Below are 26,509 nucleotides of genomic sequence, written 5' to 3'. Positions count from 1 at the left end.
ACTCAGGAGTCTATAGCTTGCAAGCCATGCACAGTGCCCGTCTACTGTGATCCTCGCACCGTCACACTGACGATGCGGCCTAGAAATTGCTTCACGGTTGCATACTATGGGCTCCCTGGCGACGCCTCTCCGAAAAACTAATGCCAGCCTCAGAACGCTAGCAGCCTGTAACGGATGCACCGCTGCCCATCTGCAGTAGCCGTCGCACCCTCACACTGACGCTGCCACACAGACGTTACTTCGCGAATGCAAACTATATGCTCCCTGTTGACGTCTCTCCAAGAGACTAATACTGCCCTCAGGACTCTAATAGCTTCTAACCGAATCACAGCTGTTTGTTTTAATGTAATCCGCGTACCCCTCATACTGACAATGCGACACGGAAGTTCGTTCGCGATTGCATAATACAGGCGCCCTGAAGACATCTCTCCAAGAAACTAATACCGACCTCAGGATTCTAGTAACTTGTAACCGATGCACAGCTGCGTGTTTACTTTAACCGGTGCCCTGTCACAATGACAATGCGACAGAGAAATTGCTTTGCGACTGCATTCTACAGGCACCCAGCCGACGTATCTCCAAGAGAATAATACCCCTATCCCCCCAGGACTTGTATCTGACGTACCGTCTCTCGCTTACTGTAAACCTCGTGCCATCAATCTGACGATGCGTCACGAAAGTTGCTTTGCGATTGCATCCTATAGGCTCCCTATCGACGTATCTCCAAGAGACTAATACTGCCCTCAGGACTCTAATAGCTTGTAACCGAATCACAGCTGTCTAATTTAATCCTCACACCCTCACACTTGCTGTGCGATACAGAAATGGCTTTGGGATTGCATACTACAGAGTCCCTGCTGACGTATCTCCAACTATCACCGCCCTAAGGACTCTAGTAGCTTGCCACCGATGCACCACTGCCTGTTTACCCTAATCCTCGCACAGTCACACTAACGATGCTGCACACAAATAGCTTCGGGACTGCATGCTACAGACTCCCTTCCGACGTCTCTAATGCCGCCATCAGGGCCCTTGCAGCTGCTAACCGAGGCACTGCAGCCTGTTTACTGCAATTCTACCAGCCTCACACTAACGATGCTACACAGTAATTTCTTTGCGATTGCGTACTAAAGCTGTGTTCCGGCGTATTTAGAAGAGCTCGGCGCTCTAGTAGCTTGTAACTGATGCACTCCTGCCTTTTTACTGTATCCGCACTCCCTCACACCGACGATCACAGAAATGTCTTCGCGATTGCATGGTACATATACCCTGCCTACGTCGCTCCATGAGACCAATGCCGCCCTCAGGAGGAGTGGACTAGCTTGTAACCGATGCACCGCCGCCACTTTGCTGTAATCCTCGCACCCTCACACTGACGATGCAAAGCAGGAAATGCATCGTGATTGCTTGCTACAGGCTCCCTGCCGACGTATCTCCGAGAGAGTAATGCCGCCCTCTGGACTCTCCTCGCTTGCAACCGACGCACCACTGCATGCTTACTGTAATCCTCGCACCTTCACATTGACGACGCGACACAGAAAATGCATCGTGATTGCTTGCTACAGGCTCTCTGCTGACGTCACTCCAAGGGACTAGTACTGCCCTCAGAAATCTAGTAGCTTCTAACCGAATCACCGCTCCCCATTTACTACAATCGTCGCACCCTCACACTGACGATACGACAAAGAAATTGCTCCGCGTTTGCAGACTACGGGCTCTCTGCTGACGTCTCTCCAAGAGACTAACGCCGCCTTCAGCACTCCAGTAGCTTGTAACCGATGCACTGCTGCTCGTTACTGTAATACTAGCATCCTTACACTTGCGATCTGATACAGATATTGCTTAAGGATTGCATACTACAGGCTCCCTGCCGACGTATCTCCGAGAGACTAATACCGACCTCAGAACTCTAGCAGTTTGTAATCGATGTACCGATACCCGTTTACTATATTCCTCGCACCCTCACACCAGCGAACCAAGACAGAAATTCCTTCGCGATTGCAGACTACAATCTCCCTGCCGACGTATCTCCGAGAGCTCAATACCGACCTCAGGACTCTAGTAGCTTGTAAACATTCACCGCTGCCCATTTACTGTAGTCCTCGCAACCTCACACTGGCGATGCGACACAGAAACTCCCCTGTGATTGTACACTACAGGCAGCCGGCCCACAGAATCTCCAAGAGACTAATAGCGCCGTCAGGACTCTAGTACCTTGTAAACGATTCACCGCTGCCCGTTTACAGTAATCCTCTCAACCTCACACTGACGACGCGATACAGAAATTGTTTCGCGATTTCTTACTACAGGTTGTTTACCGACTTTTCTCCGAGAGACCAATACCTCTCTCAGGAATCTAGTAGCTTCTAAAAGAACCACCACTGCCCTTATACAGTGCCACTGGTGTCGTATGTACAGTACACCAGTGGCAAAAAACAGTCAATACTGTCACTGCGCGATAGCAATGGAAATGTTACCGAATTATGGTACCACTAAAGCGGAGTTACTAAACACCCTTTTCCGTAATTTCATCACGAAAGAACACGAAGTAAATATTCCAGAATTCGAAACCAGAACAGCTGTTAGCATGAGTGACATAAAAGTAGATATCTTAGGTGTTGAGAAACAACTCAGATCACTTAATAAAGGCAAGTCTTCCGGTCCAGATGGTATATCAGTCAGGTTCCTATCAGAGTATGCAGACACAATATGCTTTTCTTAACAATCATGTACAACCGCTCACTTGAAGAAAGGTCTGTTCCTAAAGACTGGAAAGTAGGACAGGTCACACCAATATTCAAGAAAAGAAATAGGAGTAACCCATTGAATTACAAACCCATATCACTGACTTCAATTTACAGTAGGGTTTCGGAGCATATAGTGTACTCGAACATTATGAATCACCTGAAAGAAAATTACTTATTGATACATAACCATCACGGATTCAGAAAATATCTTTCTTGTTCAACACAGCTAGCTCTTTATTCCCATGAAGTAATGAGTGCTGTCGACAAGGGATTTCAGATCGATTCCATATTCCTAGATTTCCAGAAGGCTCTTGATACCGTTCCCCACAAGCGACTATTAATCAAATTGCGTGCATATGGAGTACCGTCTTAGTTGTGTGACTGGATTCACCATTTCCTCTCAGAGAGTTCACAGTTTGAAGTCATAGACAGTAAATCATCGAGTAGAACAGAAGTGATATCTGGCGTTCCACAAGGTTGTGTCGTAGGCCCTCTGCTTTTCCTGATTTACATGAATGATCTAGGTGATAATCGGAGCAGCTCCCTTAGATTCTTTGCAGATGATGCTGTAATTTACCGTCTAGTAAAATCATTAGACGATCAATTCCAATTACAATCTAGAGAGAATTTCTGTATGGTGCGAAAAGTGGCAATTGGCACTACACAAAGAAAAGTGTGAGGTCATCCACATGGGTACTAAAAGAAATCCGATAAATTTTGGGTATCCGATAAATCGCACAAATCTAAGGGCTGTCAATTCGACTAAATACCTAGGAATTACAATTACGAGCAACTTAAATTGGAAAGACCACATAGATAATATTGTGGGGAAGGCGAAACAAAGACCGCGCTTAGCTGGCAGAACACTTAGAAGATGCGACAAACCCACTAAGGAAACAGCCCACATTACGCTTGTCCGTCCTCCGCTGGAATACTGCTGCGCGGTGTGGGATTCTTACCAGGTAGGATTGACGGAGGACATGGAAAAAGTGCAAAGAAGGGCAGCTCGTTTCGTGATATCGCGCAATAGGGGTGAGAGTGTCAGTGACATGATACGCGAGTTTGGGTGGCAGTCACTGAAACAAGGGCGGATTTCTTTGCGGCGAGATCTATTTACGAAATTTCAATCACCAAATTTCTCTTCCGAACGCGAAAATATTTTGTTGACACCCATCTACGTAGAGAGAAATGATCATCATAATAAAATAAGAGAAATCAGAGCTCGAACGGAAAGATTTAGATGTTCCTTTTTCCCACGCGCCATTCGAGAGTGGAATAGTAGAGAAGTAGTACGAAAATGGTTCGATGAACCCACTGCCAGGCACTTAAGTGTGAATTGCAGAGTAACCATGTAGATGTAGATGTAGATGTATTTCCCATCCTTCTTTCCGATCCAGGCTTTGGGGCAGCACTGGCGAAGTTAAAAATGTATTTATGTTTCTCTTTACATTTTTTTATTAATTCATTCAGAAGTGTCAATAAATTTTCTTAGATTTAGTTCCGAATGATTATAATATTTTGGAAATTTGTGATAAAGTACTATGGGACCAAGCTACTGAGGTCATCGGTCCCTAGGCCTACACACTACTTAAACTAACTTACGGTAAGGACAATACACACACCCTTGCCGGAGGGAGGACTCGAACCTCCGACGGACCCAATGATTCGTAGTGATTCTTTGTATGTTATGTCTCAAAGAAGGGTACAACACATAATGGAACGTTGCAAGTTTTGCATTGGTATCTACACTCCTGGAAATTGAAATAAGAACACCGTGAATTCATTGTCCCAGGAAGGGGAAACTTTATTGACACATTCCTGGGGTCAGATACATCACATGATCACACTGACAGAACCACAGGCACATAGACACAGGCAACAGAGCATGCACAATGTCGGCACTAGTACAGTGTATATCCACCTTTCGCAGCAATGCAGGCTGCTATTCTCCCATGGAGACGATCGTAGAGATGCTGGATGTAGTCCTGTGGAATGGTTTGCCATGCCATTTCCACCTGGCGCCTCAGTTGGACCAGCGTTCGTGCTGGACGTGCAGACCGCGTGAGACGACGCTTCATCCAGTCCCAAACATGCTCAATGGGGGCAGATCCGGAGATCTTGCTGGCCAGGGTAGTTGACTTACACCTTCTAGAGCACGTTGGGTGGCACGGGATACATGCGGACGTGCATTGTCCTGTTGGAACAGCAAGTTCCCTTGCCGGTCTAGGAATGGTAGAACGATGGGTTCGATGACGGTTTGGATGTACCGTGCACTATTCAGTGTCCCCTCGACGATCACCAGTGGTGTACGGCCAGTGTAGGAGATCGCTCCCCACACCATGATGCCGGGTGTTGGCCCTGTGTGCCTCGGTCGTATGCAGTCCTGATTGTGGCGCTCACCTGCACGGCGCCAAACACGCATACGACCATCATTGGCACCAAGGCAGAAGCGACTCTCATCGCTGAAGACGACACGTCTCCATTCGTCCCTCCATTCACGCCTGTCGCGACATCACTGGAGGCGGGCTGCACGATGTTGGGGCGTGAGCGGAAGACGGCCTAACGGTGTGCGGGACTGTAGCCCAGCTTCATGGAGACGGTTGCGAATGGTCCTCGCCGATACCCCAGGAGCAACAGTGTCCCTAATTTGCTGGAAAGTGGCGGTGCGGTCCCCTACGGCACTGCGTAGGATCCTACGGTCTTGGCGTGCATCCGTGCGTCGCTGCGGTCCGGTCCCAGGTCGACGGGCACGTGCACCTTCCGCCGACCACTGGCGACAACATCGATGTACTGTGGAGACCTCACGCCCCACGTGTTGAGCAATTCGGCGGTACGTCCACCCGGCCTCCCGCATGCCCACTATACGCCCTCGCTCAAAGTCCGTCAACTGCACATACGGTTCACGTCCACGCTGTCGCGGCATGCTACCAGTGTTAAAGACTGCGATGGAGCTCCGTATGCCACGGCAAACTGGCTGACACTGACGGCGGCGGTGCACAAATGCTGCGCAGCTAGCGCCATTCGACGGCCAACACCGCGGTTCCTGGTGTGTCCGCTGTGCCGTGCGTGTGATCATTGCTTGTACAGCCCTCTCACAGTGTCCGGAGCAAGTATGGTGGGTCTGACACACCGGTGTCAATGTGTTCTTTTTTCGATTTCCAGGAGTGTAGTTTCCCAGTGCACTTTCTGATTGGTGCAATCCACGCATATGAGCATTAGCGTACTTTTCTGCGATTATTCACTCTCAATAACAGCCGGAAAATGTCTCCCTGAGAATGGCAGAGGTTTCTCATCACCGTAGCGCCTGCCCTACCAGCTTTTTCCGTTGTGGATGATATTTTTCTACAATACCCCTTACGAGAGAAAGGTGAAACTCTGGGAGCGCCATTTTTCGCGCTGTTACCGACCGGTGGAGCACATGAGCATTTAGAATGCTCAAATCCAGAACGTGAAGAAAAATATTTATTGTACCAATTCACAGTCTTATGCATTGATCCCACTGAGTTCAGTAACAAGTCACAATGGTCATCTGCACCCATACTCGGATTGTAATCTACGATACACTGCGTTTTCTTTATTTTTTCGCCAGTATTTCTGTCAGTCTTCTCTGTTCAACCACTTGTCTTGTGTCACTTGTGGTCAACATGCACACCTCTCTCTTATTGCACCACTTGACAGCATGGATCTTGTCAGTGGACTTAAACTCAGTTTCTCCTCGTTTTAATTTCTTCTGTAGTTTTGGCATGTTGCGCCTATTCTTACGAACAGTGCCATATGCGGCTGTTCCATGGCTGTGAAGCCAGAGGAACAGATCCGGCCCGGAGTGCCCATTATCGACATACCGAATATGACGCTGTTCCAAATGCGGTCCCATAAGAGTTGCCTCTACGTTGCCACTTTTCCCTAAATTGTGGAACCCAAATTGTGTTGTTGAGCCTGTGCGTACAATAAAATCCAAAATATACCCACTCTGACAGTTACATAGTACAGATGTCTTTATTCCGAATGTACTTTACTTGGTTGGAATAAATTGCTTAAAAGATAATCGTCCTTTGAACAGCAAGAGACTTTCATCTACAGAAAGCTTATGATGTGGACGAAATGAATTACAAAAAGTCTTGCAAACTTTGCCAACAATCATCCTGATTTTAAATAGACTGTCGCCTCCAGTGCTCGCAAAGTTATCAGTGAAGTGTAGCATTCTCAAAGGGAGACAACATTGGTTTTGGGGTTTTGGGACATAATTTCGCTGAAAACTGGTGTGTTCAAAAGTGTATCTCTGAACAAAAAATCATTTACTTGTAACTTCTTAACTTGCACCATTAGAAGGCAAATAGCAACAAAACGATACATTTCCACAAATCCAGTGTCTTTATACTTTGACAGTCGAGAATTCAAAGATTCTGCAGTATTTATTTCTCTGGTGTAAACGTACAAACGATTTGTTTCGTCTGCAATAAATTGCAACAGTTCTCCAGACATAAATATCACAAAAAATGAAAGAATGCTTGGGTCAGTATCTAGTTGACATTTGTGTCCCGACCTCGAGACATCAAAGTAATGGTTTAACGGCTGGAAATCTGTTAAATCTGTTTCTTTACAAACGCCTCACCTAAGCGCGCTCTTTTCCAAACTTTTAACTGTCACTTTCTGATTCCTCGGATTCAGAAGAACTGCAGACTGTAATTCTTGCTCTCCCCTCTGATGTATAATATGGCTGAGGACTACAGCTTCACCGGCCGCTGTGGCCGAGTGGTTCTAGGCGCTTCAGTCCGGAACCGTGCAGTTCCTACGGTCGCAGGTTCGAATCCTACCTCAGTCATGGATGTGTGTGATGTCCTTAGGTTAGTTAGGTTTAAGTAGTTCTAAGTCTGTAGGACTGACGACGTCAGATGTCCCATAGTGCTTAGAGCCATTTGAACTATAGCTTCGAGATTCTGTTGAAGACTCATCACTGCTAGCAACATCAGATAATTCACTCAGCATATGCAGGATCTCTTTATCTGTGCAACCATGGCGACGAGACATTTATCCCGTAGAAAACGAGAAAACTGACGAAAACACAGGAAAAAAAACTAAAACATAACTCCTCCCGAACAGGCCATCAAGGCCCAACGGTACTGACCGACCGCCGTGTCATCCTCAGCCCACAGGCGTCACTGGATGCAGATGTGGAGGGGCACGTGGTTAGTACACCGCTCTCCCGGCTGTACGTCAGTTTCCGAGACCGGAGCCGCTGCTTCTGTCAAGTAGCTCTTCAGTTTGCCTCACAGGGGCTGAGTGCACCCCGCTTGCCAACAGCGCTCGGCAGACCGGACCGCGCTTAACTTTGGAGATCTGACAGGATCCGGGAAAACACGGGAAGCGGAGTTGAATTCTGCAAAGAGGGAACACAGCAACAAACATATACGCACTATCGATTATACAGTCTGACCACTGAACACCTACTGGAAGAGCAGGGTGCAAAGATAGCTCTGCGTGTTTACACGTCTGCCGCGGTCAGGTAGTGTGACTCAGTGCGCCTAAACTCGTCCTGGTAGCACAGGACGTGTCACCACGTTCTTAGCGCTGTAGGGAAAACCCAAGGGCCGAGCTCAAAGACGTCGGGTGCGCCAGGGGAACGTCGAGACATGACGAGTTAACACGTCCCCAGCAGTCAATGGGTTAATACCGACATTTTTACTGTTTGTAACAAGTTCAGCTGCCTGTCACAGTACAGCTTAATGTTGACTCTAATTGATTTTAGCATGTCTTATTTTCGTCCGGTATTGCTGCCAATTATGTACGAAGAGGTTTGTGACAACCACTTGGTTGATACCAGTCATAAGGTTCCGTCACACCGAAGGTGCTGCCGTTGTGCAGTAGGGAGGTTTTTCTGACATTTAGCTGAGCACACGTTGCAACACTAAAATCAGTACGGTCCACGAAAACGAGATATCCCGGCGATGATACGGCAATACATGTGTCATTGGTGCATGCTGTGCAACATTTCCTGACGTTCCCGATGCGGCCATGATGTTACTGAAGAGGGTCTCTGCAACGATTGCAAACAGAGCCTTCGGGAGTGGAAACCCTTGTTCCCACTGAAAACTCAATTTTAAGAGGTGTGCTCATATATCCAATGATCAGGACCCGTGATGATGTGTCAGCAGAGAGCCATTTAATCAGTTTCATGAAACATGCCGGTTTTCTGCATGGTTGTGTGCAGGTATTCATGACCGATGAGATCACATGCCTTCACAGTGTCCAAAAATAAAACGGTACGGCAACCCACGGTCTGTGGAAAAGCACTACAGTATTTACGTCGTGGAGGTCACAGGCAGCAGAAATGACACTTCGGTCGGATATGTCACTGTACTGATATCCGCCTAAGATCTGATTTAAAACCAGTTGCGTCCCCATATTAACAGCCCTGCCCATGATCTTGTAGTCAGCACTTAAAAGAGAGATTCCGATCATTTTATTAAAAAGCGAAACCTAAATGTATATTTTTAACAGTGGATGGTGTATTTTCGACATCTCGTTACTCATTTGGCATGACCAGTAGTATGAGTCCCAAAAAATCCCAATTGAGTGTGCAAAATTCTGCAGGGAGCCCATTCGGTATTTGTGATTTCCCTTTTGCGGCTTTGTTCACATATTATCTTGGATATCTCAAGGACTGTCAGGCTATCTCAAAGTTCACTGTTTCATACCTTGTGATTCGGCCGACAATCTTGTAATTCACCCTGATACCCAGATATTCGTTAAACACTTCTGTCGTGTTGGCAGAAGAGCCAACACTGTGTTACTAGAGGAGGCCGAAATGCACGCGTTTTAGCTCAGGCAGGCTGGCGTGAGGAGGGAAGGACTATACTGACGTGAGGTCTGGAACATGACAAGGAATTTGAATTCAGAAAGCGGACGTAATTAGTTTGATACTTAACTTTAATCCATTAATGATGAACGTCGCTCTTGACGGTACATGAGTCACAATATTATCTGTTCAGAATAGTAACTGAATATGGCGCCTTGCTAGGTCGTAGCAAATGACGTAGCTGAAGGCTATGCTAAACTGTCGTCTCGGCAAATGAGAGCGTATGTAGACAGTGAACCATCGCTAGCAAAGTCGGCTGTACAACTGGGGCGAGTGCTAGGGAGTCTCTCTAGACTAGACCTGCCGTGTGGCGGCGCTCGGTCTGCAATCACTGATAGTGGCGACACGCGGGTCCGACGTATACTAACGGACCGCGGCCGATTTAAAGGCTACCACCTAGCAAGTGTGGTGTCTGGCGGTGACACCACAACTTCTTTGCTGAAGAGGCTGCTCTAGCATTGTTGGACGTGGCTTATGACTCTACGCTGATTTAGCAGCTTATTTCCTCCTTGGTTAGTGACGTCGTCCAAAAAAGTCGCATTATGGCGTCTGAGAGCTCGCAGAAGATGGTTTCTTTAAAAGCTACATCTTTTGGCTGCTATGTCACTAAATTTACCTCAGCTTTTCGCCACTGAAGAGTCATTGTTTTGACTTTATACATTTTTGTGTAAAGTCAGGACGATACTATGTGAATCCAAGTTTACAATAAAACTGTTGCTTCCTTCTGTCAGAATGCCTTTTGCTTGGGGTATTGTTTGACTGTGTTTGTTACTCAGGCTCAGCTATGCATGTGCACCATTGCTGAACGCTATTGTAGCAGCGTTTGCATCGCAAAACCTGATTCGAGGCTCACGTTATTTCCCGATCTAGTGACTGCCGTTTAGCTTCAAAAGGCCTCCACTGCGCTAAAAGTTTGCACGTTGGAGTTTTATGTAGGTGTGATGAAACGCAGAGATCGGAGACATATCATTGGTCACTACATGCCTAAGGAGGCCTTGGGAGACCTACATTCTTTCTATTCAGCGTGCGGAACATCTATTCGCATAGCAATAAGCCGAACTATCACCGTGAAGCTTTTGCCTTGGACAAGATGTTCGAGCTTATAGGCTTTATTTGTGTTTTTAATTTTGTGATTTAAACTTACCAAACAGTTATAATCACCTCCTAGGATAAGACTTCTATTAAAGAAAGCGAACAAAATAGGGGCGTCATTTTTATAAAATGTTGATCTTTCGTGACATCTATTGGTTTCGCAAGGACATACGCTGTTGGCAACTAACACTCCATTAATCCTTTGGCCGCTACAGACGTTCTCTGAAGCGGCTTTTGTTATGACTGGACTGCTCGTCAGATGCTGGGTCCTGTGCTGAGAGATTATGTTCCGGCCGATATGAACTACTTATCATCCGAATTTTCCAAAACCATTAGGTGGAAAAAATTGATTTTTGCATGTATTTCAGTCTCATATCTTCACTCGATAAAGAACTGAATTTGTGGGTAAGATATCGAGATTTTGTTTAAAATTGAATGCAGAAGGGTACCTCACTCCGTTCTCGACTTATTGGACTTTAGATCCGAAAGACGGTCGTTCACGACGCGGCCAAACATATCCTTGGTCATCGACAGTGATGTGGTCGTAACAATCGTCATATCTCATTCAAGATATGGAAACTAGGTTGACGTATCTCCCAGGACCCGGTCCCATCGGCTGGTGGACCAAACTTCGAGCGTAGAATACTTGTCCGGACGTATGGCGTGCTAGGTCCACCCGCGAGCCCTATCGCGGATGCTGCGTGTGGTGGATCCGCCCCCGGACACAGCTCCGGATATATAGTACGCAGCAGGTCCACACTCGAACGCAAACTGAGGTATAGTATACTGTGGATCTGCATTCGAATACTGCTTCCTAACTTGCGCAAGGCGGATCCACCTTCAAACACCACCCCGTGCGCGGCATATTGTGGATCCGCATCTGAACACCGCTCCGGATATAACTCGGGGCGGATCCACATTCGAACGTTGACTCGAGTCTACCGCCGGTCCTGGGAGCCGTCGGCAAGGCGTGCGTGTACACAGACATACAGAAGAGAGAGCAAGCGCTCTCCGAATGTCGAGGTGGCTGGATACGCCAGGAGTACATTTACACGCAATTTTAGAACACGGAACGATAGGTTATGTCGCGGTCGCATGGGTGGATCTGACATAAAATACAAAGAAATGCGAAAACTGATTACCGCATAAGTATAAACCAACCTAATATACACCAAAATGCGGTAAAAATGAGGACGTACTTGCTTATCTTCTGGATCGCAGGGAGCAATTTGTACACGGAGTCAAGTATGCGGCAACAAGAGGAGTGTAGGAAAACGATGACATCGAAGCGAGCGGAATCAGGAAGGTAGTCAATTTTTTCTCGTTGAGTTCGCATTATAGTGTATGTCTACTGAGGTAGCAGCGGTACACGCGAGTTGAATACTGTATTTTATGCTTTTCAGGAGGACAGAGAATCATTCACGTCTAAACTTACTCCCATCTGTGTTAAAGGATAACAGAGAGTGTACGGGATGATCGATTGAGATAGAGCTGTAACTAGGTACGATTTAAACGTTGACTCATTTATTCTAGAGAAGGACAAGTTGCTGAAGGTCAATTTTTTTTCCAGTGTTCTATTTGGATGCTTTAGTCACGTGATACAGCCTGCGTTCTATTCATATGCAGCTACAATACTTTACACATGATAGATTGGATGATTTACGTGAAAATGTGTCGAACTACGTTGCGTATAAGTATCACTCCGTTCTTGTTCTTCTGAACTGTATGTTATTAAATTAAGGCACTTTGAGATCTGTTACTATAGATCGATATGGTGTGATAAGCTCTAAGACTTGGTTACATCTCGAGAAATGTGGTGCACTTGGAGGGGATAGGACTAGGAATGCTCTATTCAGCCAAGAGAGGTGAAGTGTAGCTGTATTCATCTGCTCAACTGAGGATTAATTGGGTAGCAATGTTGTGGGGTAGGCTGGTCAATGTCGAGGTGAGGATGGTCTTTTAACGTAAGCGTGCGAGATAGCTCTGTGACCGCCATACGCACAGACATTGATCGAGTACTATGCACGAGATCTTAGAAATATGTATAGCGGTGTCTGTTATAGTTTGATCGTTTTTATGTGTTCGAGAATTAAGTGTGAATGTATGTACTGAGCAGTCTTCTATCAATGCTGGCAATGATATTGGCAAAGTAGAGGAGGTATGGTTTAGCTGTGATACTGAAATTAGGAAAACATGCTGTCACATGATTGGCCAGTGTTGGACTTACTGCAAATTTTTTTCTTGATATCAGCTGTGATGGATAATATTAAAGTAGATCGGTGGTGTCTTATTCATCCCATCCGTGCATTGGGTACCACATAATGATTGAGTGACAATGCTTGTTTGAGTTGGGGAAGACATTTTTGTTGATGGACTGCAACTTCTGGGGTTGCTAGCACTGAAAACGGTGATCCCGTACTTGTGTGCAAAATGAACAATCACTAGAAATGGAATGCGGAGTTATCAAGTATTGGGTCATTGCGACATATGAGTTTAAATGTAGAGGCCGTCAATCACTTTTGGGGGATAGTTTGGAAAGTCGCCACAACGCCACCAGGCTCTTCTAGTTTCCTTGTGTTGTGGCTGTCCTTTATTTAAAATCATTCAATGTTATGCTATCGACTTAAGAATATGATTTACAGGTGCAAGGTATAGTTCCTTGTGAGAGACCGTGCATCAGTCTGTGTTAATGTCTGTGCAGGGCAAGAATTCTAGTTAGTCAGAGGTCTATGGCACGCTAAAGTACTAGAACTGTGCTTAATATCGACGAGTACGGGGTGAATTTTATAATATTATATTAAAAATATTTTTTGTCTTCTAATATGCGAGTCTCGAGATGTCTGTAGAAAAGGGAGCAGGCTCTGATCAGAAAGACGGACGCATTTCTGCCAACGGGAAAAGGCTCTCGAATTAGCTGAACTGTTCTGAGAGCGACTTGTACCGTATAGGAAAATGAATTGTATCTTTGTTACAAGGACAAGGTGCACGTCGGAATATTGTTATCATTGGTGTCTTTAAGTATGTAATATTAAATGCCCTATCCTCAGTGAGAGGGGTGTGTATATTGGTAAAAGTATTTGCTTAGTTGACTACATGTATGCGTAATTTAGTACATTTGATTGTTCACCGGATATGACTACCTGTGGAAAAAGGAATTATTATGTTCTATTTAGCTGGGTTGTACTGGGGGCGTAAATGCTTGTACAAAATTATTATAACAGGGTGGGTGGAATATAAGTAGAACAAGTTCTGTGAATGCGTGTGTTGAAGGAACGAGTGAGTGGATGACATGACTCATCTACAGCTATATCATTACGACATGTAAATAAATGTTGGATAACCTAAATTGAGGTCATTTTTTTTCTTTTTAATCATATGTATGACTTCTGCTTGGAATTATGTTTGTCTATTTGTTCTAAATGCATAATCAATTATGCTCAGAGAGGGAGAATGCTTTTTTTATTATTAAGTGAGTTTTGGCAGGAGTGAATAGGCTTCTATATATGCGAGTCTTTAAGATTTGTGAGTGGAAATTGTCAGCTCAGCGTGAATGACGACAGGTTCGCTAGCTGTGGGAGACACTGTTTACATGTCGAGTTGGAGATGGAGGGGAGGATAGAGATCCACGCTATTAAGGAATCTATTTGTGCACTGTATGTCGTTAGACAATAGCTGGAGAGCAGGTATAGAGAGAACCCACTTCAGCATGCTGGTGCTGGGGCTGAGTGGACGGCTGTTTAGATGGAGAGATATGTCGCTTTGACATGCCGCCGGCGGCGCTCGGACGTTCGCTTTGTAAGGTGCAATGGGATTAGTTTGAGCATTTAGTACTTGTTTTGGTGGTTATTGGATTAAGAACTGTAATCTTGAAGGTCATATCCTCAGCGGGAATGCTGTGTAATTGAGTAAGAGTGTTTACGTATTTGAAGATATGTTTCGTAATTGGTGATGTTAAGTTGATGGCGCAATTTAGCTACCACTGTAAAAAATATCTCTCTCCTGCTGCAAGAAAGAAAGAAAGGGGTGACCTTGCGCCCAGACCTGATGGATGAGTTATTAGATGAGAGCAAGTGATAGTTGTTGAATGATGCTATGTGTTCCGATATAGGAGTCTCTAAACGGCGGCACGAATGAATGTGTATGTTGAATGGATGAAGTGTAATGCAGGATGGAACGAGTGAGAGATTAGAACATCGAGGACGAGCGAATTCGCGTCTTTCCTTGTTGTCCAATGAAATGTGATGAAGATTACAGTACACGAACCTACGTCGGCGATGTCTTCACAGGCCTTACACACGCTGGTCGGGTATTCATTATCGGGGATAGCGACTGAGGCGTGTCGCTGATAAAAGTTGTATAATGACTAGAGAAGATGAGTTTGTATGCTATCGTGAGAGGGTGCAGCTTGATGACATAGATAATTGGACTAAATTTTTTTTATGTGGAAATTTATGCAATATATAGATAGTGATATTGGACCGCTAGTGACAAGAGTTAAGAGCCGAAAAATAGGTCCAAATCGAGCGCTGGCAGAACGTCGGGGCAATGGTAATAATATTTAATTCAAGTTGGAGGTTGTAAATATGGACCAGGCTTTGAATATTGGTGTGAGTGTGGTATGTGCTTGATGGTCTGTATAAAAGTTTGACTCTTTAATTGCGTTTGATATTTCGGGGTGTGTGTAAAATTAATTGTACTGTTGAAAGATGAGTTGATTGGTGTTTAGATAGAGGCTACATTTGTAATTCGAAAAGATGGGATGGGAATGGTAAATTGATTGATGGACGTGGTTTGTGGGATGATATATGAGCGTCAGGATAGGGTTGAGGACGTTTGCGTATGTTGATGGTGGGACGGGTCTGATGTGTGGTGCGGTGGGAGGAGTAAATTAGATCTTATTTTTAAAAAAATGTTGTAAAGTAAGAATAATATTGAGAAGGTTTTAGATGGCTGGTCACGCGACGACGCGAGAGCAGGGATGTGTATTTATGTTTAGTTAAAGGGCCATGTAATGTCGTGTCGGGAGCAATGCGCAGTGTGTCATAGGAGGTAAAGACATGTGCTGCTGCTATGATGTGTCTAGCGTATGGAGGCTGCGCTTTGGAATTATGCTACGTTGATACAGGGTGTTTCAAAAATGACCGGTATATTTGAAACGGCAATAAAAACTAAACGAGCAGCGATAGAAATACACCGTTTGTTGCAATATGCTTGGGACAACAGTACATTTTCAGGCAGACAAACTTTCGAAATTACAGTAGTTACAATTTTCAACAACAGATGGCGCTGCGGTCTGGGAAACTCTATAGTACGATATTTTCCACATATCCACCATGCGTAGCAATAATATGGCGTAGTCTCTGAATGAAATTACCAGAAACCTTTGACAACGTGTCTGGCGGAATGGCTTCACATGCAGATGAGATGTACTGCTTCAGCTGTTCAATTGTTTCTGGATTCTGGCGGTACACCTGGTCTTTCAAGTGTCCCCACAGAAAGAAGTCGCAAGGGTTCATGTCTGGCGAATAGGGAGGCCAATCCACGCCGCCTCCTGTATGTTTCGGATAGCCCAAAGCAATGACACGATCATCGAAATATTCATTCAGGAAATTAAAGACGTCGGCCGTGCGATGTGGCCGGGCACCATCTTGCATAAACCACGAGGTGTTCGCAGTGTTGTCTAAGGCGGTTTGTACCGCCACAAATTCACGAAGGATGTCCAGATAGCGTGATGCAGTAATCGTTTTGGATCTGAAAAATGGGCTAATGATTCCTTTGGAAGAAATGGCGGCCCAGACCAGTACTTTTTGAGGATGCAGGGACGATGGGACTGCAACATGGGGCTTTTCGGTTCCCCATATGCGCCAGTTCTGTTTATTGACAAAGCCGTCCAGGTAAAAATAAGCTTCGTCAGTAAACCAAATGCTGCCCACATGCATATCGCCGTCATCAATCCTGTGCACTATATCGTTAGCGAATGTCTCTCGTGCAGCAACGGTAGCGGCGCTGAGGGATTGCCGCGTTTGAATTTTGTATGGATAGAGGTGTAAACTCTGGCGCATGAGACAATACGTGGACGTTGGTGTCATTTGGACCGCAGCTGCAACACGGCGAACGGAAACCCGAGGCCGCTGTCGGATCACCTGCTGCACTAGCTGCGCGTTGCCCTCTGCGGTTGCCGTACGCAGTCGCCCTACCTTTCCAGCACGTTCATCCGTCACGTTCCCAGTCTGTTGAAATTTTTCAAACAGATCCTCTATTGTATCGCTTTTCGGTCCTTTGGTTACATTAAACCTCCGTTGAAAACTTCGTCTTGTTGCAACAACACTGTGTTCTAGGCGGTGGAATTCCAACACCAGAAAAATCCTCTGTTCTAAGGAATAAACCATGTTGTCTACAGCACACTTGCACGTTGTGAACAGCAAACGCTTACAGCAGAAAGACGACATACAGAATGGCGCACCCACAGACTGCGTTGTCTTCTATATCTTTCACATCACGTGGAGCGCCATCTGTTGTTGAAAATTGTAACTACTGTAATTTCGAAAGTTTGTCCGCCTGAAAATGTACTGTTGTCCCAAGCATATTGCAACAAACGGTGTATTTCTATCGCTGCTCGTTTAGTTTTTATTGCCGTTTCAAATATACCGGTCATTTTTGAAACACCCTGTATAAGGCGACTTTCACCCACGTTCGGTGGTCGCGGCTCGGGGTTGCGACGGATCGCGGTCCTGGACGCACGTCTGTGTGTGCTTTGACAGCTGAAGAGCGCGTCGACCGCGTGCGGAAGCCGAGCAGGAGCTGTGCGAGGTCTGAAATGAGACGGATGGGTGACTTCACGATCCTGTGGGCAGGGTGCAGAGTGGGGGTACCTGCGCACGTCTGCTGAGTTATTTTGCGAGTGGATCTGCAGGCTCTGCTGTGCGTTGTTTGGAAAGGTTACGAGCACTGAGCGTATGTGTAGGCTGTGCAACATGGCCCAGGGCACATCTGGGTGGGTGTTTTGTGGTAGTGTGATAGATATACTGTATGGTTAAACAAATTGTTTGAAAAAATCAATAGAGTGCTGTCAATCATTACACGCCCCTGTAGGGCGGATCAGAGTGATTGGTTTTCTGTCACCATCTCGGTTGCAGGCGAGTAGTGTTTTCGCAGCGGCGTTAATCTCGTATGTAAACGAGCTATGGGCTGTTCTGACAATAGACATGAAGGCAGGTCCAGACCTGAGACGCTGGCGGTATACATGAGAAGAACAATGCAGCTTTCACATGTGTCAGAGGAGAGCGCCCTTTCTGGTCTACTGCCACGAGCGAGCGCGGAAGCTGAACTTGGGTGGAGGCTCTAGAACCCCCCCTCCAGCCGACCGCACGCGCGCGCGGCCTGCCTTGAAGCGTAATCTAAGGCACATAGGTGATATGAATTTATCCGGTGTTAGGGGCGAATACGACTGTGAGGAGGTCATGTTTGGGGGAGGCCGAGCAGAGACTTTTGATCGGTTTGGCAGCTGGGGGCAGGGTATTGGGTGAGGGTGTATGGGCGCGTCTGTTGCACTAGTTTGCGAGCATGTCTGTGCACTGTGCTGTGCGTTATTTAGAGAGTTTAAGAGTACAGAGCTCGCCTGCGGATGTTGTGTACTGCATTATTTAAGAGCAGTTTGCTATTGTGTGGTGAAATTATGAGTGGTTTACGTGTTTGTGGGCTGTGTCACAAGACCACAGTCAGATCAGGGCGGGTGTTTTGTGACAAATATACTCCATGACTAAATAAAGAGTGCAGTCCTTCCTTACCTCCTCGAATAGCACAGCGCAGTCTGAGCGGTTTTTGCGCAAAAATGGCAATCTGGTCAGACTGTGAGTGAGCCAACAAATAACTGGACAAATTTATCTGTAGAGGAGTTCAGGCCTGGATTGGAATGAATGACTTGATGGGTGTGGTTGTGTTGCCAAGTGTAGTGCACTACTGGAGTTCAGAACGTGCCTTAGGACAGCCTTACATATCGAAACCTATGAGATGCAAAAGCTTCAAAAAGATATGTGAAACTATTGACATATTCTGATGTCACAGGGGGTGTCCTGTGGACTAAGTCAGCTGGACCGTGGACTAAGTTGAGAATACAGAGGGTGGTCGTTCTGTCTATCTCTAGTTGTTTAAATAAAGACAGGTGTATGATTTTGAAAAGATGACAATTAGGGAGCAGGGTATTTTAGATGGATTATAATTTAGAGAAATTAAGAGTTGTTCGGTTCTATTCGTGTGAATGTTTTGAACTATTTAGGTGTGCTTCACATGTCTGTAGGCTGTGCAGTGACTTTTTTGACGGTTTACAATTAGCAAGCGTGTGTGTAGGGCATTATACATGAGTTATGTAGGAGTAGTTTGCAGGTCCGTATGCTGTGGGGGCATGTAAGAGCATGTGTTCTGTGATACACATAGTCCATTCCCAAATAAATTGCTCCCAAATAAATAAAGTACACTCCTTCCTCCTTCCATCAGCCTAGTGCGGGCTGAGTCGTTTTACCAACCGCCCCCTACGAAGTGGTGGTGGTGGTTCACATCGTTTTCAGCAATTTTCTTACGTTGGTAGCGGAGAAGCAAGTGAGATTTGTTGACTGGCAGATTTCACACTTGGCGCCTGATCCTAGGAGGAAGTGGCGGTCGGGTGGGTGAGGTTAGTACAAGTGCCCTTTCTTTACGCGCAAATTTTCTTAGGCTGGTAGCAAAAGCGCAAGCGACGTTTCTTTACTGACAGAATTCAAACTCGGCTAGGGTTCCTAGGAACAGGAGGCGGTCTGGTTCTCGAACACTGATGCCAGACTGAGATTCATTGGAAGAATCCTAAGGAAATGCAATCCGAAAACAAAGGAAGTAGGTTACAGCACGCTTGTTCGCCCACTGCTTGAATACTGCTCAGCAGTGTGGGATCCGTAGCAGATAGGGTTCATAAAAGAGATAGAGAAGATCCAACGGAGAGCAGCGCGCTTCGTTACAGGATCATTTAGTAATCGCGAAAGTATTACGAAGATGATAGATAAACTCCAGTGGAAGACTCTGCAGGAGAGACGCTCAGTAGCTCGATACGGGCTTTTGTTAAAGTTTCGAGAACATACCTTCACCGAAGAATGAAGCAATATATTGCTCCCTCCTACGTATATCTCACGAAGAGACCATGAGGATAAAATCAGAGAGATTAGAGCCCACACAGAAGCATACCGACAATCCTTCTTTCCACGAACAGTACGAGACTGGAATAGAAGGGAGAACCGATAGAGGTACGCAGGGTACGTGGTGGACGGTGGACGGTGAACGGTCGGCATCGACGCGTTTGAACGTGTCCATCGAACAGCTTTAGCACCAACTGGTCGGTGGGGGCAGTCTCCACTGTCCACGAAAACATGTTGTTGACGCGAGCGCTGGACCGGCCGTGACGTAGGGCGATGCGGCCGCTCGTTCGGCGACCGTGGCGCCCGGGAGATGGGGCCAGGTGCGGCGGCGATTTCAACTAATTCGGTTGTAGCGTGGACGTGGTGGCGACTGCACTGGGATCTCGGAGATGTGTACTGATTGTGTTGGAGAACAAGTGATGACCGTACTGCTTGTGATAAAGACATACGCCCATTTTTCCCACACAAAATCAAATGATGTGAATTAGGTTACTATAAGTGCACTTTATTATTTGATGCGATTTTCATAGCTTAGCAGTGAAAAGATAAATGAGCGCGAAAGTTTGGAGGATGTGGGCTATTTGGTACGTGTGATAGATTATGGTGTTGGAATTTGAACTTGTGACAGATTGTTTGTTATGGATGTAACGCAAATGGCTTTCCTCCCACCGAAATCGGACATCTTGAATAAATAATAAATGATAATAATATACAGAAGTACAGTTTTCGAGACATTATCATGCTGGAATTTGAATTTGGCGCAATTTTCTAGTGGAGGTAGGCCAATAATAATAATAAATAATAATAAATTATGAATGATAAAGAATAATAATAATAAAGAGAAATACGATTTTGCAGCCATTATCGTGCTGGAATATGAATTTGACGTGAATTTTCTTGTGGAGGTAGGCCAGTAATAGTAATTAATAATAATAAATAATAATAAATGATAATGAATTATAATAAATAATAATGAATACTAATAAAGAAAAGTAAGGTTTTGCATGCATTATTATGCTGGAATTTCAATTTGGCGTGAATTTTCTTGTGGAGATAGACCAATAATAATAATAAATAATAATAAATGATAATGAATTATAATAAATGATAATGAATAATAATAAAGAAAAGTAAGGTTTTGCATGCATGATCTTGTTGGAATTTGAATTTGGCGCCAATTTCTTCTGGAGGCTTAGGTTACTGGACATAGCCCAATTGACCTATTTTCCCGCCAAAATTCAAAATTCCTGCCATTTTTTGGGGGGTAGGTTAGTGGAGGTAGCCCAATTGACCTATCTTCCCGCCAAAAGCCGCCATCTTCTATGATGTCATGCGCTGTTGACAAGTCTACATGCCACCATCTTGGATGATGTCATCGCCGCCATCATGAATAAATTTGGCAACAATGGAAAGTGGGGTGGCACTCTCTTAGTCCCACTACTTGTATTCGAGCTGATATTGCACATACTTTCCTGTTTTTGCATAGTTCAACACAAACACTCATTGGTCCTTTGTGTATACCATACTGGATGGAAACTCGACAGGAATACTGAAAACAGAACACTATTACACTCAGGTGCATAGTGTAAGGAGTATGTCCAAAGTATTGGTGTCAGAGAAGTACGCACCCGAAGACTCCTCCCGGACGTCTTTCCTGAGACACCGTCTAGTTTCTTCGTCTTCTTCTTCTTCTTCTTCTTCTTCTTTCGAATGAGCCAGCTAAGGACCACGATATTCAACTTTCCAGCCTGGAGAGGGACTTCATGTTTGCCCAGTCATCCTGCATTCTCTGCCTATGTTTCTCCTTTCTCTCCTTTGTCCACAGGGCGCCAGTCTTTTTACGGGGTGAAACCTCTTTTCTTTTAGGATACTTTTGAGGAGTGCTCGGTTTCTAATGTCACTTTCAGTTGCGGGATGTCTTTCTTGACTTCTATCAGCCATGGTGCCACGGCCTTCCTGCTCTTCCAGTAGTTTAGAAGTCGGTTGGTCAGTCTTGTTTGGTCCATCCTTGTGATACGTCCGTAGAAAGCGAGACGTCTCTTCCTGGCTACATCTGTATTTTCTCAGTGTGATTGTATGGCTCCTGGTTCGATTGTCTTCTGTACTCACCATCTGTTTTGATCGGTCCCAGAATTTTTCTCAGGATCTTCCTCTCTTGAGGCTCTAGTGTATCTATCAAGCTCTTCCTGTTCAGATTCAAGCCTTCTGAGGCGCATAGGGCTTCAGGGCGGATAACTGGTAATGTTTTAGTTTGGAATTGCGAGATAGGCATTTGTTATTACAGATGTCCTTGGTTAATCGACATGCTAATTGTAGTTTCAATGATACACCGCACTCTGAATCTCTCCAAAACACGTACACGGTATAGTTTATTCTTCTACAGTGACATGATGTGTGACTTTGGTGTATAAAAGTTTAACAGTGAGATTATGAGCACATACGGAAAATTTACGTGGTAAAAGTAGATGTTTCTATTGTATGGCGCATGGATCAAAATTTGAGTGTGAATCAACAAGAACTGTTTAATTAATGAAAGGCAGATTAGCGGTTTCACAGCAGCTCAGTTTCTTATAAAAATGGTGAAAATTAATGCAGTACTGGCAGAATATTCAGATAAGAATCTATTTATCTTCAATGCTCTTTAAACACTTGCCCAGTGAATATGAGGAAGGAAGTAACAAGATATCTGGTGACACTATTATATAGATTGAGTATATCTTTTAATGAAGAAAATCAACAATATTACGGCATCTTTTCTTGCATTTGTATGAAGCATAGCTCCAAAATTCGCGGTAGAATAAATTAAAAATTTCGTAGTACCGGTATGTGTGGTGTAAGAGTGAAAATATTAGATTTTAAATTAGTGTTTAGGACATCGTAAATAGCATCCAACATATCACACACAAACTTTGAAACTGTACTTTTCAGAATGCAGTATAAGCCTGATGTGTGGAAAGATGCAATCGCCAGATATCAAGTATCAATGTGTCACTTCTAGTTTTACTAGAACCAGGACTGCATTTTAATGTTTTGCTGAAATAATTTGAAGTTGTGCAGACATACTTCACTTACCCATAAATGACAGTCATTCATTATATGTTTGAAAGACACGCATAAAGTTTAGAATATAAAATACTCTGAACACCTAAAGACCAGAAAAGTCAGGGTGTATACACTCCGGAACAAACGGGAAATCCAGGGAAAACACTGGAATTTTTTCATCAGAGAAAAAAACCGGGATTTTTTTTAGAATTCCGGGAATTTTTAAATTTCCTGCTACTTGAAGTGTGGCTGTTGGCTGTATCAGCAGCAGTAACAAGCAGCCAGATGTTACCCAGAAAAAAATTTTCTGGTGCGCCCAAGCTGCCACATTCGCGCATGCGCAAATCAGTTAGGGTTGTAGTGGGGTGGGGGGCGGGGCTGTTAGTCTCCACGTGAGCCGTGTTTACGGTTAGTGATTTTGTTGTTTTCTTCTCATTTACAGTTCTCACATCAGATGAGACAAAACGCGTTACTGTGGCTGGGACCTGCTAAGTGAATTAAAATACACTCACATAATTACGGAAGGTTAAAATATGTTATTAGTATCAGTTTTCTGATATTATTGTATTTCTACGTTTCTGGCAGTCGAGCATTAATTGCCTTGCAGAACAAAGAAGTTACTTTTGTCAGTTTGCTAAATAAATGTGGCTTTTATTAATCTTTGTCGCAGAAACAGTCAATTTATTGGAAACGAAGTGTTTCATTCCAATTGGCTTTTATCAACTGTTCACTGAAATTCAAGTGCACATTTTCATCATCTGGCATGTATGGCATTAAACCATAACAAAGAACCAAACATGAGATAATACAGTATTGGTTCTTCAAGCAAATTGCATTATGTCATAACAAAGAACCGAACATGAGACAGTAGAACACTGGTAAGCTAATAAATTTGCATCCCGAAAAGCGCACTGAAAAGCTTTATATCAGGTTAGTCCTACTTAATTGTGAATCTGGACATATGAATGGGCACTTTAAAGTGAATTATGCATTTTAGTATGGTTACCAAATTTCGATGCTCCAGTATCCTCCGATGTTCTATTTCTTTTATGACGTCATGTAAGATGTCTTAAATACATGAACATACGGGCTTCCTGCGTCGTTATAGCAGCCCACGCGCAGTAACGCCTGTTTTCCGGCGCCCTCTGGCAACTGCTGAAACGAATGCATTTCTAACAGGTCGCAGAAAAATATTGTGAATGGAGCTTCGAAAAGCATTACTTTAAAAGTAAATTTCCTTTTACGCAAGATGTATTATGTTACGCATGAGAATATGCAATGAAATTCTAAAAACACATGGCGTTTAACTCTGATTTAAAACTTAACACATTGAGAACCAGCCACTTAGAAGAGCTTCGAGCCTAGAAGACCAGACATTGTCACTATTTAAAATTTTACTGGCACATTTGTGTGATGTATTTTAAAGTGTAACTCACGTAAAAAGACCAGTATTATATGTGACACATTAGCTTTTCTTGTAGCTACACTATGTACATGAATTTAAACCATTAACTTCTCCTATTTGTGTGTTCGCTCTACGTAACAGTGATGTTGCTATTGGCTGTCTACAACACGTGTCCTATGCTCTGAATGTCTGCTGTCATTGGCTGACGAGGTCATGTGACATAAGCTATGATTGGCTTACTAACGTGCATTTCAATCTCGATTGCAATGCTTCGGAAACTAATGTACTGTGTTTGGTGGAATTCGAATCTATACATTCGTAATACGAATCAGAAAATATGGAGCGTAAATGTTGCTGCACATCAAAGATCTTTCCAAAACTTACTTTGTCAAGTATTTTCGTTCTCTGAATTCCCGGGAAGCTCAACGCTGGTGTATAAAACCTTTACCATTCAATGGATTGATATTTTTACAGCTCCGTGGTAATGTATACTGTCACTTATCATGGAATAAGTGTATTTTTCACTTGGGAAAAAGTGCTTTAACTGGTAAATCTGGGAAAAAATTGTTCAAATTGCTCTGAGCACTATGGGACTTAACATCTGAGGTCATGAGTCCCCTAGAACTTAGAACTGCTTAAACCTAACTAACCTAAGGACATCACACACATACATGCCCGAGGCAGGATTCGAACCTGCGACAGTAGCAGCAACACGGTTCCGGACTGAAGCGCCTAGAACCGCTCAACCACAGCAGCCAGCAATCCAGGAAAAATCCGGGATTTGTTTTTCTTGTCTGCGTATACATCCTGAAAGTGGAAATACACATGTACGCCCATTTGCAAAGCACATTATTAAGCAGTAATAATAATATGTAGACAGCTAAAATCCACCCACCATAATCCAAAAAGCATTAATAATAATTTGTAGGCAGCCGCCATAACCCAAAAAGATCCACCACAATAACTAGGAGCATGAGGCACACCACCCTTGTCACTTGAACAAATTATATTTTGCCTACCTTTGGTTTCCAATAAACCAGTGATTTCAGTTCATAGGCTACGGGCTATCTCCCGATGATGATATTTTTTGTGTCCAGGATATAACAAACTCAGCCTTTGACTAAACTTACCAGTCCATTTTCTGTGTTGTGTCGGCCATTACGACCGGAAAAAAAAAAAACAGGTTTGAATTTCACCGATAGTCGACCGAAGTCTGTACGGTCGGGCAGTGACATTGTGACCGCGCACGTAGTGGCGTACTGATTTGAAAAGTCCGTAACCGGCTGATGTCGGTCGTCGGCGGAATCCACCTATATCGGGGCCACTGTGGCCACAGCGTAAGTGAAGCCACACAGGCCCTGAGAGTGAGTGAAAAAGCCATAGAGCTGACGGAAGGGCCCACGTAAACGATCATTTTGTGAAACTTAACCATGTTTGCCAAATACACACATCAAAAAAAAGTTCTGCATCACCCCGCTTCCCAGAACACCTCAAGATAGTCGTTGACTGAGGGTTTTGAATCACAGACACAGTCCCTTTGACTGTTCAGAGATATTACTAAACCCGCCCAAACATGTAAACAATCATGCATGAGCGGCGCCTATTAGACGGAGGGGGTCCGACAGCCGATCAGTTCCAGTCATTCCACCAGGAAGGAGGTACACGGCTCGTGTTGTCCGTAGTTCAACCATGCATACACGGTCAATACCGTGGTTCGATCGCGTCCGCATTGTTACTTTGTGCCAGGAAGGGCTCTCAACAAGGGAAGTGTCGAGGCGTCTTGGAGTGAACCAAAGCGATGTTGTTCGGATATGGAGGAGATACAGAAAGACAGGAACTGTCGATGACATGCCTCGCTCAGGCCACCCAAGGGCTACTACTGCAGTGGATGACCGCTACCTACGGATTAGGGCTCTGAGGAAGCCTGAAAGCAACGCCACCATGTTGAATAATGCTGTTCGTGCAGCCACAGGACGTCGTGTTACGTCTCAAACTGTGCGCAATAGGCTGCGTGATGCGCAACTTCACTCCTGACGTCCATGGCGAGGTCCATCTTTGCAACCACGACACCATGCAGCACGGTACAGATGGGCCCAACAACATGCCGAATGGACTGCTCAGAATTGGCATCACGTTCTCTTCACCGATGAGTGTCGCATACGCCTTCAACCAGACAATCGTCGGAGACGTGTTTGGAGGCAATCCG

This window comes from Schistocerca cancellata, chromosome 7 (assembly GCF_023864275.1).
Source record: "Schistocerca cancellata isolate TAMUIC-IGC-003103 chromosome 7, iqSchCanc2.1, whole genome shotgun sequence".
In the NCBI taxonomy this organism is placed as follows: domain Eukaryota; kingdom Metazoa; phylum Arthropoda; class Insecta; order Orthoptera; family Acrididae; genus Schistocerca; species Schistocerca cancellata.
This window is presented reverse-complemented; position numbering follows the sequence as displayed.